The 17,627-nt window shown below is 41.9% G+C and overlaps 1 protein-coding gene across 2 annotated transcripts in view; it reads right to left on the bottom strand.

Annotated features, from left to right (window-relative positions):
• The window catches only part of LOC126196712 (nuclear receptor-binding protein homolog), a 452,035-nt gene that overhangs the window by 304,115 nt on the left and 130,293 nt on the right, over positions 1 to 17,627 (bottom strand). The gene's annotated exons all lie outside the window — the stretch shown is intronic.

The following is a 17,627-nucleotide window of genomic DNA, read 5'->3' as shown; positions in this document are numbered from 1 at the left end:
AGCTTCAACAATCTTTAATAAAATATCTTAAGAACGTGTATTTGCAATGAAAACAAGAATTTTGTGTGCGATACGTGATTAGAAACTAGAAGAGTGCGTTTTTTATAATGGTGGTTAAATGTGTGAGTTAATTACCATAGATTTGATGAATTTCATATTTAAATGAGTTAGGTATTCAAACCTAACAAAAGAATGAAAAGAAAGTCCGCCACAACAGGTTTCGAACCGCCGTCAGTTAGTACATTTAATTTTCAATCTATGGACGCTACCGAATACGCCACGCGTAGAATTAAGTTACAGAATTAAGTTACTTTCTCCTTATATTTATTACATACCGTTTCCCACAAAAGTCAAATCTGATTTTTCTCTGTAATCTTGTGAAAAATATCCAGAACAACAGGTTTAACGTGTTTCGCGCGCGTGTTTCAGTACGAAGCAACAAGCAGTGCCATCCATTTTCACGATATGTATGAACAGTGAGAGAATCAGAGCCCAAGTAGCGCTTACAGAGACTTCGACTGCTGACGATATTTGAAATAAAAATTACGTAGCTATAGTATGATTAAGAAAATCGCTGATGGCCTGTTAATACATCAGAATGTCTTAAAGTTTAATTTACAGTGACATACTAATAAGATAACCAATACACAAGTTGGAGCTACTTCCAAGAGCGGAACGCCACCAGTGTACGAGAGCTCCGGCTGTCGACCAACCACCGCGTTTGTGTTTGTTTACATCAGATTTATTCTTATTATGAACGAAATAGTGCGGAAATCTCTGCCAGTTTGTTCGGAATGGAAGATGTAGCATTACTAACATGTCATTTTATGTATTCCATAATCTGAATATGAAATGATCACGCAGCACATTGAGTATTAGCTTCTGTTATAGTTTATAGATGCAGAGACCCCATTTTTACCTTGCGTGTTTTGAAGACATTTGCAATCTTTGTGACATACTGGCGATGCATATAAATAACGCGTTAAGGAAAACTTGAAATAACAGCACTACCTTAGGAAAAATTCGAAATTTCAGTAATGCTACAACGAGTTACATTCTCTTGTTAATGCCTACACATTATCTCAAGTTATTTGAAAACCGAACACTAAATTTTGGCGAAAATTTACAGTTATTTTCCTTTCACCGAAGTATCTTTGGTCTGTTAACTTGTGCGTCACCAATGACAGCTTTTACGTCTCGTAAACGCAAAAAACACCGTGACTTGACATTCTAAGGCGAGTTACGGACCACCGTTTGTCTTGCTGCGAGCCGACTTCGTAGCAGATGGTCCCAAAATAGAACTGCATTGGCTTAACAGGATAATACTCTCTACGCTGAGCTCCATCAACGGGACTACACTTGTCCCGCTCAACGCAGACGCTGAATTTAAATTTAAATTACAGCCATTAAGGGCAATCTAAGTAAGTGAGATTGCAAAATTGCAACTGACCTTCCAGGCGATTAGGACGACTCACGTATAATGTGAACTTGTTTACCAGAGGACTGTGTACTGTGGCCTGTCCACGGTCTGTTGCTTGACAAAGAAAACATTCTGTAAAGAGAGAGAGCCACGAAACTCCACGTATAAGTCAATACACCTCCCAATATATTGAAACTTAATACAATATTCAAGCTTCCATTATAAGCCTTCGTTTGTATATCAGGAATCCCAGATTTTCAAATGCTAACAACTAAATCTGGCCCTCGATTTCTGCACGTGGAAACTTTGCGTTTACCCTATCTGTCAATCTTTGTTGCTTGCTGTTACCAATATCCTGGGCTCAGTATCTAGTTTGTTTTTGAAGTATCGATAACTGAACTAGTATGTTTTCACAAGTATCATCAGCAGCGTATAAGGCAGCCACCACCAACTACGCCCCCCCCCCCCCCAAAAAAAAAAAAAGTTGACATTGTGAGAGAGCGGAATAGGGCGCTCCGCGGAACTCACGGACTTTGAACGAGGTTAGGTGATTGGGTGTCACTTGTGTCATACGTCTGTACGCGAGATTTCCACACTCCTAAACATCCCTAGGTCCACTGCTTCTGATGTGATAGTGAAGTGGAAACGTGAAGGGACCCGTACAGCACAAAAGCGTACAGGCAGACCTCGTCTGTTGACTGACAGAGACCGCTGACAGTTTACAGTTGAAGAGGGTCGTAACGTGTAACAGGCAGACATCTAACCAGACCATCACACAGGAATTACAAGCTGCAAGTACTATGATAGTTAGGCAGGAGGTGAGAAAATTTGGCTTTCAAGGTCGAGCAGCTGCTCATAAGCCACACATCACGTCGGTGAATGCCAAACGACGCCTCGCTAGGTGTAAGGAGCGTGAACAGTGGACGACTGAACAGTGGAAAAACGATGTATGGAGTGACGAATCACGGTACACAATGTGGCGGTAAGATGGCAGGGTGTGGGTATGGCGAATGCCCGCTGAACATCACCTACCAGCGTGTGTAGTGCAAACAGCAAAATTCCGAGGCGGTGGTGTTATGGTGTGGTCGTGTTTTTCATGGAAGGGGCTTGAACCCCTTGTTTTGCGTGGCACTATCACAGCACAGGCCTACATTGATGTTTCAAGCACCTTCTTCCTTCCCACTGTTGAAGAGCAATTTTGGGATGGCGATTGTGTCTTCCAACACGACTGATCACCTGTTCGTAATGCACGGCCTGTGACGGAATGGTTACACGACAATAACATCACTGTAATGGACTGGCCTGCACAGAGTCCTGACCTGAATCCTACAGAACACCTTTGGGATGTTTTGGAACGCCGACATCGATACCTGTCCTCAGTGCAGTACTCCGTGAAGAATAGGCTGCCATATCCCAAGAAACCTTCCAGCCTGTAAGAGTGGAAGCTGTCATCAACGCTAAAGGTGGGCCAACACCATACTGAATTCCAGCATTTCCGATGGAGGGCGCCACGAACTTTTACGTCATTTTCAGCCAGGTGTCCGGATACTTCTGATCACATAGTGTACTTGTCGCAAGGCATGCTCGATTAACAGCTTTTTATTCTACACTGAGGTCGAACCTCAATACTGTGCCAACGACTGTTTACCACAATGAGACCTTAAAATGCATTAGTACAAATTTTTTCTGAATTGTATCAATGGCTCTACCTCGCTAATTTAGATTAACTATAGCTAGTTTTGCGAACGTTTGGCAAATGTTATACTTATCCTTTTTAGTGCAAACTGATTGTTATGCTCTTTGATCACAGCTACTTGGAGGACGATTATTTGTATGCAGCATAGTACACTTCTACAGAGTTTTCGTCACAACTGTACTACTATTGGTTGTACGTATTATGCGAGACTTTTTTTTTTTTTTTTTTTTTTGAAGCAGCCAGAAAGTTACAACAGATCTCACGTAAGACGAAACATATATCCCTCTTAAAGAAAAAATGAAATGAATACGAAACCATAAGTACTGGCCCTGCTCGCTATCTAAAACACATAGTTTATTTATGTATAGTCTACCAAGCTTATATTCTTAATAACAAGAAAATGAAACTTAATATAAATACACTACGCACGCAACAGCTACCGCAATATTCCTCGCAGATATATTAAGATGTCTACTGTTTCTGCTTGAGAACTGGACCTTTCAAGCAACCCAAGGAAACTTTTCTTGTTCGTAAATAAGGATTTCAATATTGTTAACTACAACGTTTGTCATAGAGAAATGATGTTTAAAGATTTTGGTACTGTAGAACATAACGCTGTATTATAACACTTGGTTTCGTAAGATTTTTATCTCCGAATGGGAGAGTAAAGAAGCAGAATTTTAAGAATCACATTCTGACACATTGTTCCAGTCCAAATTTTTTCTTGTGCAGGAGTAACTGGTTAGAATCATAATTGTGCTGTGTGATACATTATGCGAACATTCAGTGACAAGTGGTTGTTCTATGTGCAGGAGTGCCGAAAGACGATATGCAAATTTTAAATTCTGCGAAAAATCTAGACGGTCACGAGAAATATTCATGAAAAGTGGAAGGCGGGGACGGCCTTGTTAACTAGCCACTCACTTTGGCCATACTGACTAAATTTATGGCGGCATCGCGGTTACTGACCGAGCCTGATATTTTGAGTAGGGCGCAGACCGTAATAGTAAATTATAAAGAGTAATTTAATGGTGTTCTCTCTCGAGCACGCGCGTCCTCCTCCTATCTCTCAGAACAATGGCTAATGATTTACCCTAACGATGTTCTCACCTACGGCTCATTGCTATCCGTTCTAAAACGGCGACAATGATGAAGACTGGTGGCGTTACACTGGTCGTTTAATTAGCGCAAGGCAAATATAGAACTCATGTAGCAAGTAGATGCTTTTGAACAGAATGTTCCGGTTCATACTCGCAAAAATCCGCGAACTTACAGTAGAAATAACTATCTCCACACTTCTTTAATTAAAGCACACAGTATTAGCGGCTTGGGGAAAAACACAAGTACCACCACTGCAGGATAAAGTAGTACCTTAATGTTCACGCAACAGGATATCACATCTTTTCCATTGCCGATACACACTTGAGCCCGTCTTTCAAATACCTATTTGGGGTTAATTCTAACAGTATTTGCGATCTCTCAATCTCTGAGCTACAAATGAATCTATAGTTACGTAAATCTATATCTGACATTCTGAAGGCTGACGTAATTTGACTTTTTGGCACTTCAATGTACTATCTTTTCCAATTTTCCAAGAAAGAAAGGGGAGGGAGGCGGAGGGGAGAGGGAGGGGGGGAGAGAGAGAGAGAGAGAGAGAGAGGAAGCAGACGAGATTTCTTTCAACTTCGTTTATCATAATCAATGTTTTTGGATACCTGCAACTGCGTCATTCATTCATTCATTCATGACGTAAACAATGAAAGCAAAGACTTGTGTGTGTTTGATATTCTGTGTAATGGCAGTGGCACATTATTTTATAACCTCAAAAAGAGAACTACAGTGCAACAGAGGCAGAAAATCGCGCACAAACGTAAAAAAAATATTTGTGCGCACAAATGCACTTCAAAGTGGGAATAAATTTTCGAAACTCGTTCTGCTAAGCACGTAGAAATGTCTAGCGGCATGTTCCATTCCTTAAACCATGAAAAGATTTCTTATATGACGTGCATCACTGACACATACCTCAGTCCCTGTCTCGCTCCACAGTAAAATCAATATCCAAAACAACTGGTTATCAAATAACGTGTTAAACTGTGGTGGCGGAATTTTGTTTTAAAATTTTGCACACTACACAAGGGCATATGATTTCGAATTATGGCAATCTGAGAACAATGGGGCACTTTCAGGATAATATTCGCCTCCATTATGCTCTTAAGATTCGAGAGATACGTTTGACTTGTCAAAAACGTACCCAAGATATGAAGTGCAAGTATTCAGCCACAATTTTTATTTCAGTGCTGTGAATACTGCGATTAACATAAACTGAGGGAAGGCCAGGAACTTGTGTTCTTGATTTAAGATGACCATGTCTTCCTATGAGAATGTTATATAAAACTTTGACACCTAAGACTTCGGTCGTGCAGTATACAGTCTATGAAACTATCTCGATATGGCGTCACTGTAGAACTTCCATTAGAAACACGCAGCTTTTATGTAATGTTTTAAAATAATAATTTTTCTCAGATAGTGGCATGAGCCATGGGCGTTAGTGAACTCCATCAGAAGTCACCATTAAACGAATATTGCAGATGCGGATTAAACGAATATGGCAGAAGCGGCATTGAGAATCAAACTACAGACTGACTTCACTGTCTATGCAGGGTGTTCATTTTAACTGAAGACATTGAAATATCTCGAAAACGACACATCGGATCAAAAAAACTATAATTTCCATTTGTTTGTCTCGTAAGGGGACATCCAATCATACCACACTCGACCCCGTACTCTACGAAGTGCGTTGGTGGCGGGGAAAGGGGAGGGGGGCGGCGGGGCAACTTTGATTCTTCAATGAGCCCCTTTTTTTTTATTGGAGTTTACGATTCTACTGTAAAATTTTCCTACCTATTTTTCTTCCTTTCGCCACAGATGGAGGTGCAATCGGAGGAACAGAAATGACAACATACTCTTAATTTACACGCCTCTCTTGTTGTGGTCTTCATGACCCTCTATGGCCCTTGAATATCCAACCTCAGCGGGACCCCACCTCCAAATTGCGACGGTACGACAGGCCAGTATTTCGTAACTTGTAATTGAAAACCCCATTCGCAACATTGTATTTCTCTTACATATCGAACAAGGAACTACTCGACGCGCTACTGTGGCCGCCAACTTCAATACAATTACTGAATTGCTTTCCAAATGACCGTATACAGGGCAGAAGCATATCTGCGGGAATGTCAGCACAGGCGTTTCTGGCGCATTCGAGTACCTCTTCACGGCCTGTTGGCACTTGCTGGTATACCTTATCTTTTATTTAAAAGCAATCCGGCGACGTCAAATCCGGCGACACGCGGGTCAATGAATACGGCCACCTCTGCCGACCCACCGACTAGTGTAAATACCTCCTGAGCTTTAGTTGCATAATGCACTGGGCACCTGTCATGTTGAAACCACAAACGTCGAACGTCCAGCGCAACACCCTGCAATAATACAGACAGTTCCTGTCACAAAAACGTTCGGTATCTCACGTCCATTCAACGTGCCGTCGGTAAAATACGGACCAATGAGTTTGTTCCCCACAATGCCACACGATACGTTAACCGTCCAAGGACGTTGATGGTTCTTGCCGTAACCAGTGAGAACTGTATACACTCCAGTATGCATCTCATGTCGGTTACCGCTACTATTTTCATCGGAAAACAGTACCTCGGCAAAGAACGTGGGGGTCGTTTGCATTTGTTGACGTGCCCATTTACAGAACACTATCGGAAGTGAAGTTTTTGATGTCGTGACATGTGGTACGGATGATACAACGATGCACTATTGTGACAATGCTACCGACGAACATATTGGAATCGCGGTGCAACTGCCAGGCTCTTACTCGTTGGTTGTGTTGCATTGCCGCTAGCATAGCTATTTCATTAGCTTCTCCTGTAACACGTTTGTTTCGTTTCCTTTTGTTAGTCTGTACGCTGCCAACAGACAAAGGTAGACAACCGTCTAAAAGAAATAACGAGAGCGAGCTTTCTCTGGAAAACGCTACATACAAGGCAACAGCAGCCTCAACATTTCTCCTACACTCTGATCATTTCAATTTTTTCTTCTGTGATTGCAACACTCATCGCCCACTTACACGTCTGTTCGCCCAATGATAGGTAGGTATGCAGGCAATAAACACTGCCCTAGTACTGTAATGTTTAGAGCCGGTATCTCTTCTACGTGTGCACGATACGTGAGCTCCGGTCGCTGTGTACTGCCTCTTACGATACGTCGTAATTCACTATACTCCCACGGTGGTGCATCGAGTAGTACCCTGTTCGGTTATGTCGGAGAAATAGAACTTTGCGAATGGGGTTTCTAATTACAAGTTACGAAATAGTGGTCTGTCCTACCCTCGCAGCATGGTGGTGGGGTCCCACGTGCCTTTGGATATACAAGGGCCATTGAGCAGCATGTAAATTACGATTGTGTACCCATTTCTATTCCTCCTATTTCCACCTGTGGCGAAACGAAGAAAATACTTCACACAAAACCTACGTACATATTGCTGTAGAACTCGTAATAAACAATAAGAAATGGGGTTCCCACTGAAGATTTCGAATTCCCTCCCGCCACCCACTCACAGGGCGGGGTGGGGGGTCCAGTGTTTTATCATTGGATGTCCTCCTCCGGGACAAACAAATTGAAATTTTAACTTTTTTTGGTTCGAAGCGTAGTTTTCAAAATATTTCAATGTCTTCAGTTAAACACCCTTTATGTATATGATACTGCACTACCAAAATGGCCGCCTCGATCCTCCAAGCCAGTGTCAAACATTACGAAGTTATTGGTCCTATTACAGCGACCACGGCCAAAAGTCACGAAAGAACACGATTTTAGTACAATTTGCTGTTAACCCTGATACAGCTATTTTCCGTCTTCTAAATCACCCGGAACGGATTATTTAATAAAGACCTTTCAAAAGGGTTCTATCACTTTTCGTGGACAACATTTAGGAATGGCGCCACTTGGCTGAAATATAGTGGCACCAACAGATTGAAGTTATTACGAAAAAAAATAATGAAAGGAAAGGACAGAAAGGTTGGAAAGTGATACAATACATTCTCTGATTTTAAAGGAATGGAGCAGAAAATAGTCTGCTCTTTGAAATTAATCACTACAACATCGTCCTCAGGCGACTTAGGAACCATGCAGAAGTAAATCTGGATGGCCCCCGGGATCCCAGTTCCGATCCATTCAGCTTATTCTCAGTTCAGCTTTCAGAGGAATGTACTGATCTTCGGCGCGTCTAACATGACCAGATCGTACCGGAAGGTGTAAGGAGAAGAGGTGGGTGGCATTGTAATCGTAATGTCTGTTGTCGGCGTAGTTTATTTCCGACAACAGCCGTCTCTGATGCATACTGTCACCTGTCGTCACTTCGTCTGTGTATAACCAGGATTGAACTATGTCTTGAAAAATGGCAGTATTCTGAGAAGACTCGTACAGTAATATGAAAATGTGGGGAGTCTAAGTGCCTAAGAACGCAACACGAAAAATCTGACTTCAACGTGGAAAATTGAGAGAGAACAACTAAATCGGAAACAAACTGCACTGCTGTCATGACTCCCTGAAATCTATTTAAAATAATCTAAGGTTGTGCGTCCGTTTAAGCGACTGTCGGCTTCTAGTGCAGCCGGCTGCCGCCGTAAATCCGGAGCTACCAGCAGCTGTTCTGCTGTCAAACGATTTAAACTGGCGCCTTAAAACTAGTGCCAACCGTCTAGGCGATAGCCGCATGGGTCTATTACTTAGCCGTGACACGTGGAGCAGACTGACAACGCAGCCGCTCAGACTGTCCTGGGAAGTACGCAGAGGTGTGCGATGCAGGAATAGCGCCGCTGCAGCCTCCGCAGCCCAAGGTTCGCTATTATTTGCCCGCACGCCCCACATAACGCCGCCAACACACACTTTCGCCTCCGCAGTACCTTCAGAATATGACTGTGCAGGCGACAAGCTCCTTGTCCACTCGATACACCGCTTCTGTCTTACCCAGCGCCCTTCTTGTTGGTGTTGCTGCTACAGCACTTACAAAAATGATATTTAATACCCAACACCTTAAAAAAATGCTCACCATTATACACTTCGAAAACTAAGAACTAAGCACATCAACAAAGCAATGACTTAACAAAAAAAATTAGATACGTTGCGCATTATTAGCATTGAAGTCGGCTAATCAGGCCGTGGCACGCCAGAAACGGTGTTGCCAACCGTGTGCTCTGCCTTTGGTTTCCAAAAACCAAACAAGACAGAGAAACAAAAATCGGACATGGGACGGCAGTAAAGAGCGAACACGAGCCTATGGCCGCGCAGTCTCGTGAGCTACGTACGTTAAAAGTATCTGGTGGGCCGCTTGCATTAGCGCTCCCAAAGGCTTGATTGGCTAACTTCAATGGTAATTAACTCGTAAACGGTGGAACGCATCAACTATTTTTCTAAACAGTTAGTTCTTAGTACAGCCTACCATGGAACATTCTTACAAGCTTTACAGACTGTTTCTCACCAAGCTGTATACGCACCGACATGTAGGCAAGCAATTAGAGAGCATTCATGTCTTTCCGACATGTGTGCGGTACAAGCGGAAACAAACTATGACGACGTTATTACAAAATTCTTCCAAACAGGATCAACGTGCTGTTATTCTTCACTTGGCTGTCAAAGGACAAACACTGGTACACATCCATCTGAGAATGAATACTGTGTATTGGACAGTACGTCTGTTGGAAACTACTATCGTGGGATGACGCGCCTAGTTCCGCGCTGGTCGCGATTCGACACAAGAGGGCGGTCGATCTAGGGGGCAGAAGTAACGTCAACACAAGTGGGAGACACTGGAGCTCCATGCTCTGGACCGAGCGAGATGGCGCAGTAGTTAGCACACTGGACTCGCATTCGGGAGGACGACGGTTCAATCCCGCGTCCGGCTATCCTGATTTAGGTTTTCAGTGATTTCCCTAAATGGCTCCAGGCAAATGCCGGGATGGTTCCTTTGAAAGGGCACGGCCGATGTCCTTTCCCACTCCGATGACCTCGCAGTTTGGTCTCTTACCCGAAACAACCCCAACTCCATGCTCTGGGAAGTCATCCACTAAGTAACTTGAGGATGTTACTCAGCGAAATCTGACTGGAACATTGATCAATGCCTTAAGAGTAGCCTAGTATAAACTGCAGTTTCAGATTTCGGGATGACGCGGCTTTCTACGAGAACGTGTTTTCTGCAAGGAATTATTCGAATATTAAATATGTGAATAGAAATGCCGTGGTGCCGTGATTGACAACTGCCCCTTAAGTAGGATACGTCACGTTTGAATTTGAAGCAGCTTATAAATTTAGTAGAGTGTGGTCATGCACAATAGAACCGAACTTTATAATTTCATACAAATACCTGATAGTAACAATACTTGATAATATGAAGTGTAGCCTACACTTACTCATATACTTAGTCGAGGACGAAGTGCCACACAGGCTTCACTTCCTTCGTCAGTGATTAGGATGGTCGGTTTCTATATACAAGCGACGGATAATAAAACACTTGCATGGTGGGATTCTTATCAGACTGAATTAACAGAATGGATATATCGCATCTTATGCACAAAGAAATTCAGCGCCAACCGTCACAAGCTTGCTTAGCTTGAAAGATTCTCACAGATAAGTAGAAAAATCAAAGGGGGGCAGACACACGAAGAAAGGTAACTAACGTGTCTTAGTAACTTATCAACGAAATCCCAATAAATAAGTCTTAATGGGATCTAGGAATATAGCCGTATCTCCTGCATACCGTTCCAGTACGGAAAATCGCAAGGAAGCATAAAAACTGAAGACCTTCCCACGCTTCATCTATAAACAAAAGGGGAGGAAACCATGTCCAGTAGAAATGTGCCCTTTGCCACGGAGTTATACCTATATCCTGCAAGTCAATAATTCGTCTATATTTTCCACGATATACGTGAAATACATGTGCTTCATAGTGTTACCACTGAACGCACTAATTCACAACGGTGCAAATGTCGTCATTTGCCATAGATGGCTGGTTTGCCCTTCTGAATTCAAATATGTAGCCACAAATCAATCCATCTTCAAAGAACTTTCCTGCACCTGTTCGCAGCAGGCAATTACACTGAAAGAAATGCCTTTTCTTTTACACTGAAGGAACATTGCCTCCGTTCGAAATTGCATCAGTTATCCTACAATCTTAGATAACAAAGTTAATATATTTTCACCACTCTGTCCACTTCGCGCAACATATTTTAGAGGAAAAACCAACGGCTTCAAAGTTTGATTGCATTGGGATTCATCTCGTCAGATAATACATAAAATATCTGCGAAACAAACTGGCATTTAACAAATTAAGCATCCACAATTATTTATGAATTATTAGGAACTTATTTTAGTAACTAACTCGTTCATATGGAATAACAATTATTTATGTTGATGACAACCAACATTTTTACGACTAACGTGCGGGGGTTCATCTACGTTACTGTTCTTCAGTAGCCCAGCTCAGGCACTGCTCTAAGTGAAAGGTTTGTGTACGCTTTCCAACTAATCGTCCAATTCGTCAGACTTGCGTATTTCTTGAAACAACTTCGTTAGCGTTGCAATGCGAAGCCTAACAAGCTAATGGTCTTCCTTCTTCTACTGGCAGTAACAATGGAACCCTGACTTCTGCAATAGCAGCCGGAAACGCTACTCAGTTAAGATAACGGAAACAATTGCCGAAAAGTCTATTTAACTCAAGTTATGTTCGCAACTGGGGGAACGCAGCAGCCGATTCTGAGAAGTAATGTTACTTTTTTATATTTTTGGAAAAATCGTCACACGCATTTACCCTACTTAGTCACAATCTCACGTTTAATATACACAGTCTGCTCAACGTTACAATGGTAAATACCGCGGAAAAAGAAGTGAGTAACCTGCGGTGTGACGAACCGCCATGAAGTTTTGAGCTTCAGTTTTGTAACACGAGGTCGCAACATAACAGAGTTACAAGAAACAATTGTTCTCCTAAGTAGCCGAAATCCAGCAAACAAACACTTTGCACAACCCTACAGCGTATCACACTCACAGTGTAACGTGCGTTAAAGCAACATCCAATAAGTAACCTCTACTGGAAGCAATAATTTCTTAATTTTACGGAAGAAGAAACCGAGCAATCGTGAATTTCAGTTCGCACTATCCGTTTTGCAAGGTAGTTATCGTATATGCAATCCTAAAAAACAATCTTAATGAAATTTTCTAACATTTGTAAAATGGACACCGAAATGAGGCTCCCTGGCAATCTAGCCAAATACAAATAAAAATTAACTCTATGATGAATTTACTGCCACAATATGAACGAAGATCACTACACTATTACCTTACTTCTTTCATTATGCGCGACGGAAGATAAAAAGAGTTTCAACGTGCTGCATTTTTAAGTACTCTGATTGAAACTGGAATGCAAACACATTAGGTTAATATGTATTCTCTACGCAAAGAATTCAGAACCTGATGCACCTGGACAATTTGTCTCGAGAGGCTAAGTGGACCTTCCTACAGAAGAAATTTTTGAAGGCGTTAATGACAATCTAACTCAGGATCTCCGGCAAAGTTAACCACCACACAACTGAAGCAGTGACATAAGCAGTATTTCAACAACTAACACTGCAGAAAAGCTGACTGTCTTTCGCGGGCAGTGCTATACTAATTACTGTATTCGTGCATACCTCAAAAACCAGTTCAAAAATGAAGTTTTATTACATAAAAAATTTTTGAAAGTAAAAACTTTTAATGCCTCGACCGCAATTATTCCTATGACAATTCAAGTTCGATAAGTAGTTTCGGCTGCTATATGCAACAATTTTCAGATCGTTCAAAATACGAAAAGGCGGTGAATAAGCATCGGAAAGCATCGTTAGCTGTAGTCATGCAACAACATACATTCTCAAATACCAAAACAATAACTGTACGTAGTTGAAAACGTCTCCGTGAGCAAGCCAGGTTGTAGATGGATATTTCCCTGCTTGACGAGTACACAGGAAATTGTCCAGTCGCATGAGTAGAAGTTGGATCAAAATCCCATTCCTTGCAATAATGTAACAGGTATTGCGGTGGGAGCAGTTTATGCAACGTTTCCAAAAACTGTCAGCTGTTCCGTAGCCCGACATGCACAAAAATGATCCTGCGTGGCAAATGCGTGTACAAATTTAAGAACAAAGCGAGAACGCTACGCTATAGCAGTCAGACAAGACACGCCAAGGCGAGCTGAATTATGCCCTAGGACAGAAAAGTGCCCTTTGATAGGAAAATTGCGGTCTAGGCATTAGAAACTTATACTTTTCAAATTTTTATTAATAAACCTCATTAAGACCGCCGTCTCTCCCCCGTGACTATGTCAGGCTTCACTCAACGAGAAAGATTTGTTCTGAAATGATAATGAAAAATTACAGTTCAGAAGTCCCGGCGAAGAGAAGATAGTTGGAAAAGGAGAACGAGCTTAAACTGCAGGAGGAACTATAAGAGCGATTTAGGGGAAACTGTACAAAATGTATACTATCTGATCAAAAGTACCTGGGTAGCTATTAATGGACATTAATACTGAGTTCGACCACCCTTAATAATTGCTTGATGTCTGTCGTTATAGTCTCAATGAGATATAGAATCTGAGGAGGAATATTGGCAAATTCTGCCTCAAGAGCCGAAACCAGAGAAGGTAGTGATGCACACTGGGATCTAATGCGAAGCAGATGTTTTAATTCATCCCAACGGCGTTCCATTGTGTTCAGATCGGGGCCCTGGACAGGCCAGTCCAATTCAGGAATCTTACTGTCCACAAACCATTGCCCCACAGATGCTGCTTTTCGACAGTGTGCGCTGTCATGCTGATACAAACAACCATCGCCTCCAATCAGTTCTTCTAGTGTACGCAGTATGGAATGCTGTATAAGGTGTTCATATCCTTTTGCATTTAGCGTTAAGTATGAGTATAATAAGAGGATTACAACCCTAACCACAAAAAATATCTCCTATAACCTAACACCTCCATACTTCCTGTTGGCACTACACATGATAGCAGGAAAAATTCTCCAGGCATTCCAGAAACACGTCCGTAGCATTGCTATACGGTTTTGCACCATCTCAAGTGTCGTTTAGCGTTGACAACAGATACGTGTAGCCTACAAGGAGCCATTGGACCACTGCACCCCATTCCTTTCAACTCTCAACGCACAGTCGTGCTAGCTAGACTGCTCGCAGCACTTGGGACACTCAAGACATTCCTTGCACTGATGTTTTGCGTTTTTTCTTTTGAGCCATCTTCCACAATTCTCGACTATCTTTGTCTACACGAGGCCTACCTGGTCTTTGTTAGCAGTGCTTTTTCCTTCGTGTTCCCACTTCACGTTCACATCACCCACAGTCAACTAGTGCACCTACAGAAGGACTGTTCGTCAGTCGATATACGATGACTAGGCCACGTTCGAAACAACATGAGCTCTCCTAACCGAAGCATTCTGCTGTTAATGCTTCTGTACTGACAACACAATACTCCCCGCCCCATTTTATACCTGGCGGGCAAGTCTGTCGTGAGAATCGGTTTTGCTTTACCCAGGGGTTTCCGGATGCTTCAGTCAGACTGTGAATTCGGATAGTCGTACGTCAAATTTAAGTTTAGTCTTCCTGAACAAGAGTACAGCTCGCCATCATGCCCTCTCGCTAGGTTGTCCCGAATTATTATTATTATTGTTATTATTATTACGAACGACCTGTATATTTACTACGTTCGCTGACATGCATTCTATTTGATTCTGAGACGATAACCACATCGCGTAAGTTTCTACTTCACGAAATTTCTATTGCGATGTAGCTTGATAATGCGTAACTGGAGTGAAATTAAGTATTTGCTAAACAAACGAAGTATTTGTTTCGCAACAAAATAGCAGCTTTAGCAGGAAAATGAAATGTTGTCCAAATATTCTGAGGAATCTTCCGCACTTTAATTGCAGGTGCCACAATTACTTTTCTTAATACTCGTTGCACCCTGAACTAAACGCCTAACTTTAACTAATATGCACATAAGGTCCTTCTCTGTATGTATCCTGCGGAGGTCACGGAGTAATTTATCCTATTATTAGCGGAACGCTTGGTCCTAAAGAGAGCGCTGCTAGTCTGTTCTGTTTTGCGTGTGAAGAGTCGTTTCATACTGATGTCTGAGCCGCGCAGGATCTCTAGCACGCAAGGTGCTTTATGTTTACTCAGAAGCATTACGTTTCACCTGCGGTGACAATCGGCAAATGGAGATCTACGAGTAAATACTAAGAAGTGGTAGGCAGCTTTGCATTCTGTACCAAGTATTCTTTTCCTTATTTTCTTTTTAAGAAGACGAGTTTAGTGACTTATCGAGAAGACATCACAACGTGCTCCCATTACTTCCAAGCTACATATATATTTTTTTCTATCAAGTATATCAAAAGCTATCTATCACTTACCTTTCACTGCAATTGATTTTCTGATGTTTAAAATTTTTGAGTCTTTCTAATATGCAAAATTATGAAACTTACAGCGCAATTGCTCCTATTCAGTGGAAATCACAGGAATGTCGAACACTGAAACATTCCATCGCTAACAAGACCTCCGTTAAGCATAATCTGCGACGAAGATTAAACATGCTTTCTACAAGCAAACGAACACTTCAATAGAGTCCGCACTGGCAGTTGTGATTAGAGTGGTCCTACTGCGACAGAGATATCAAGTTTACAGGTTATATTTGATATACAGAGCGTTGCGCAGCTTTGTTATTAAACAACGACGTTGTAAGAATGACTCTTTCCTTCCAGAAACCTAGTTTCGATCAAGATCATCTGTCAGTTTTTGGTACGACTCGCCAGGCAGGTAGCCTGGGGAATGTTAGGGCACCAAATGCTTTGTTGACTAATTTCCGCTTGCAAAGAGCTTGCAGCAAAAGAGCTTTGTTTCACAGTAGCTCTTAATGTATGTGTTTTAGAGCCCATTTTTTACTTGACTTTTTTTGTTTCGAATCATCATTTCCGTCATATCACTGTATGTTGATCATCACTTCTGAAACACCCTGTATCGTGTTCAAACATTATGAATTACCTCCAAGAGAACGGTCTATTGACCCAAGTCGACAAGGATTTAGAAAGCATCGTTCTTGTGAAACACAACTAGCTGTTTAGACACACGAAGTGCTGGGCACTATTGGCAAGGGATTATAAACTGATTTCTTATTTCTAGATTTCCAATAGGCTTTTGACAATGTACCACACAAGCGCTTTTAGTGAAATTGCGTGCTTATGGAATAACGCCTCAGTTGTGCGACTGGATTCGTGATTTCCTGTCAGAGGTCACACTTCGTAGTAATTGACGGAAAGTCATCGAGTAAAACAGAAGTGTTATTGGCCCTTTGCTGTTATCTATATAAACGGTTTAGGAGATAATCTGAGCTGCAGTCTTACGTTTGTTTGCAGATGATGCTGTCGTTTACCGTCTACTGAAATCAGAAGAACAAAACAAAGTGCAAAACGATGTAGAAAATATATCTGAGCCACCGTCTCCCATTGGCAGCTACGTGCGCGCAGATGCCCAACACGTCTGTTGACTGAACTGCCTAATGCGTGAAGGATGATAAAGTTCTGATTCCCACAACTAGTATAGTGCCTGTGACAGCGTGGTAGCCACAGCCCACATGAGCCGAGTTAAAATCATGGGAAGTATGAAAAATACAGGAAGCACACCTATACTTTAACCCATATTAAAAATTCACCTAAACTGCAAATAACCTGTTACTCTCAAATTCGTTCTGCATGGAAATCCATATATCAAATAAATGCACATTCGTCGTCCTCAGGTGGAAACTTGTGCTATGGCTATGAAAGGAAAAAAAAAAAAAAAAACGGGTTCCGGTATGGTGCTTGTAAAATTTTCTACAAAAAGAATTTGTGTGTGTGTGTGTGTGTGTGTGTGTGTGTGTGTGTGTGTGTGTATGTGTGTGTGTGTGTGTGCGTGTGGTGTGGACAGCAGCTATGTCAAATGCCTGTCTTCCAAAGAAGAGAAGATTATATGCACTAAATGTGTACCAAGCAAACTGAGATGAAACACCTTTATACTAAATGAAAGGCCAAGTCACGACCATCAAAAAATGGAACACACGCAGATGTTTACAAGAATGGCAGGTTTACAAGACTAAAGCTCTATAACAAAGCTACATGCAGTATTTCAATGCGAGAAACTTTACAGTTGCGGGTTCGATGTCCAGATGCCTCCTGAAGTAAGGATAGTGTAAGTTCGTACGTCAGAGTGACCCACTGGGACATAATAGCCGCGGTCACTTAGTGAACGCTCGGAGACGCCAGGTACCTGGAGGATCTATTGTGCGGTGCCTTACAAACTTTTCAGACCGTTTCTGACCATCCTGTACACCTAAAATAACGCAAAGCAATTATCGAAAACTTTTATGCAGAGAATATCTAGTTACGC

The sequence above is a fragment of the Schistocerca nitens genome, chromosome 1 (assembly GCF_023898315.1).
Source record: "Schistocerca nitens isolate TAMUIC-IGC-003100 chromosome 1, iqSchNite1.1, whole genome shotgun sequence".
NCBI lineage: Eukaryota > Metazoa > Arthropoda > Insecta > Orthoptera > Acrididae > Schistocerca > Schistocerca nitens.
This window is presented reverse-complemented; position numbering and strand designations above follow the sequence as displayed.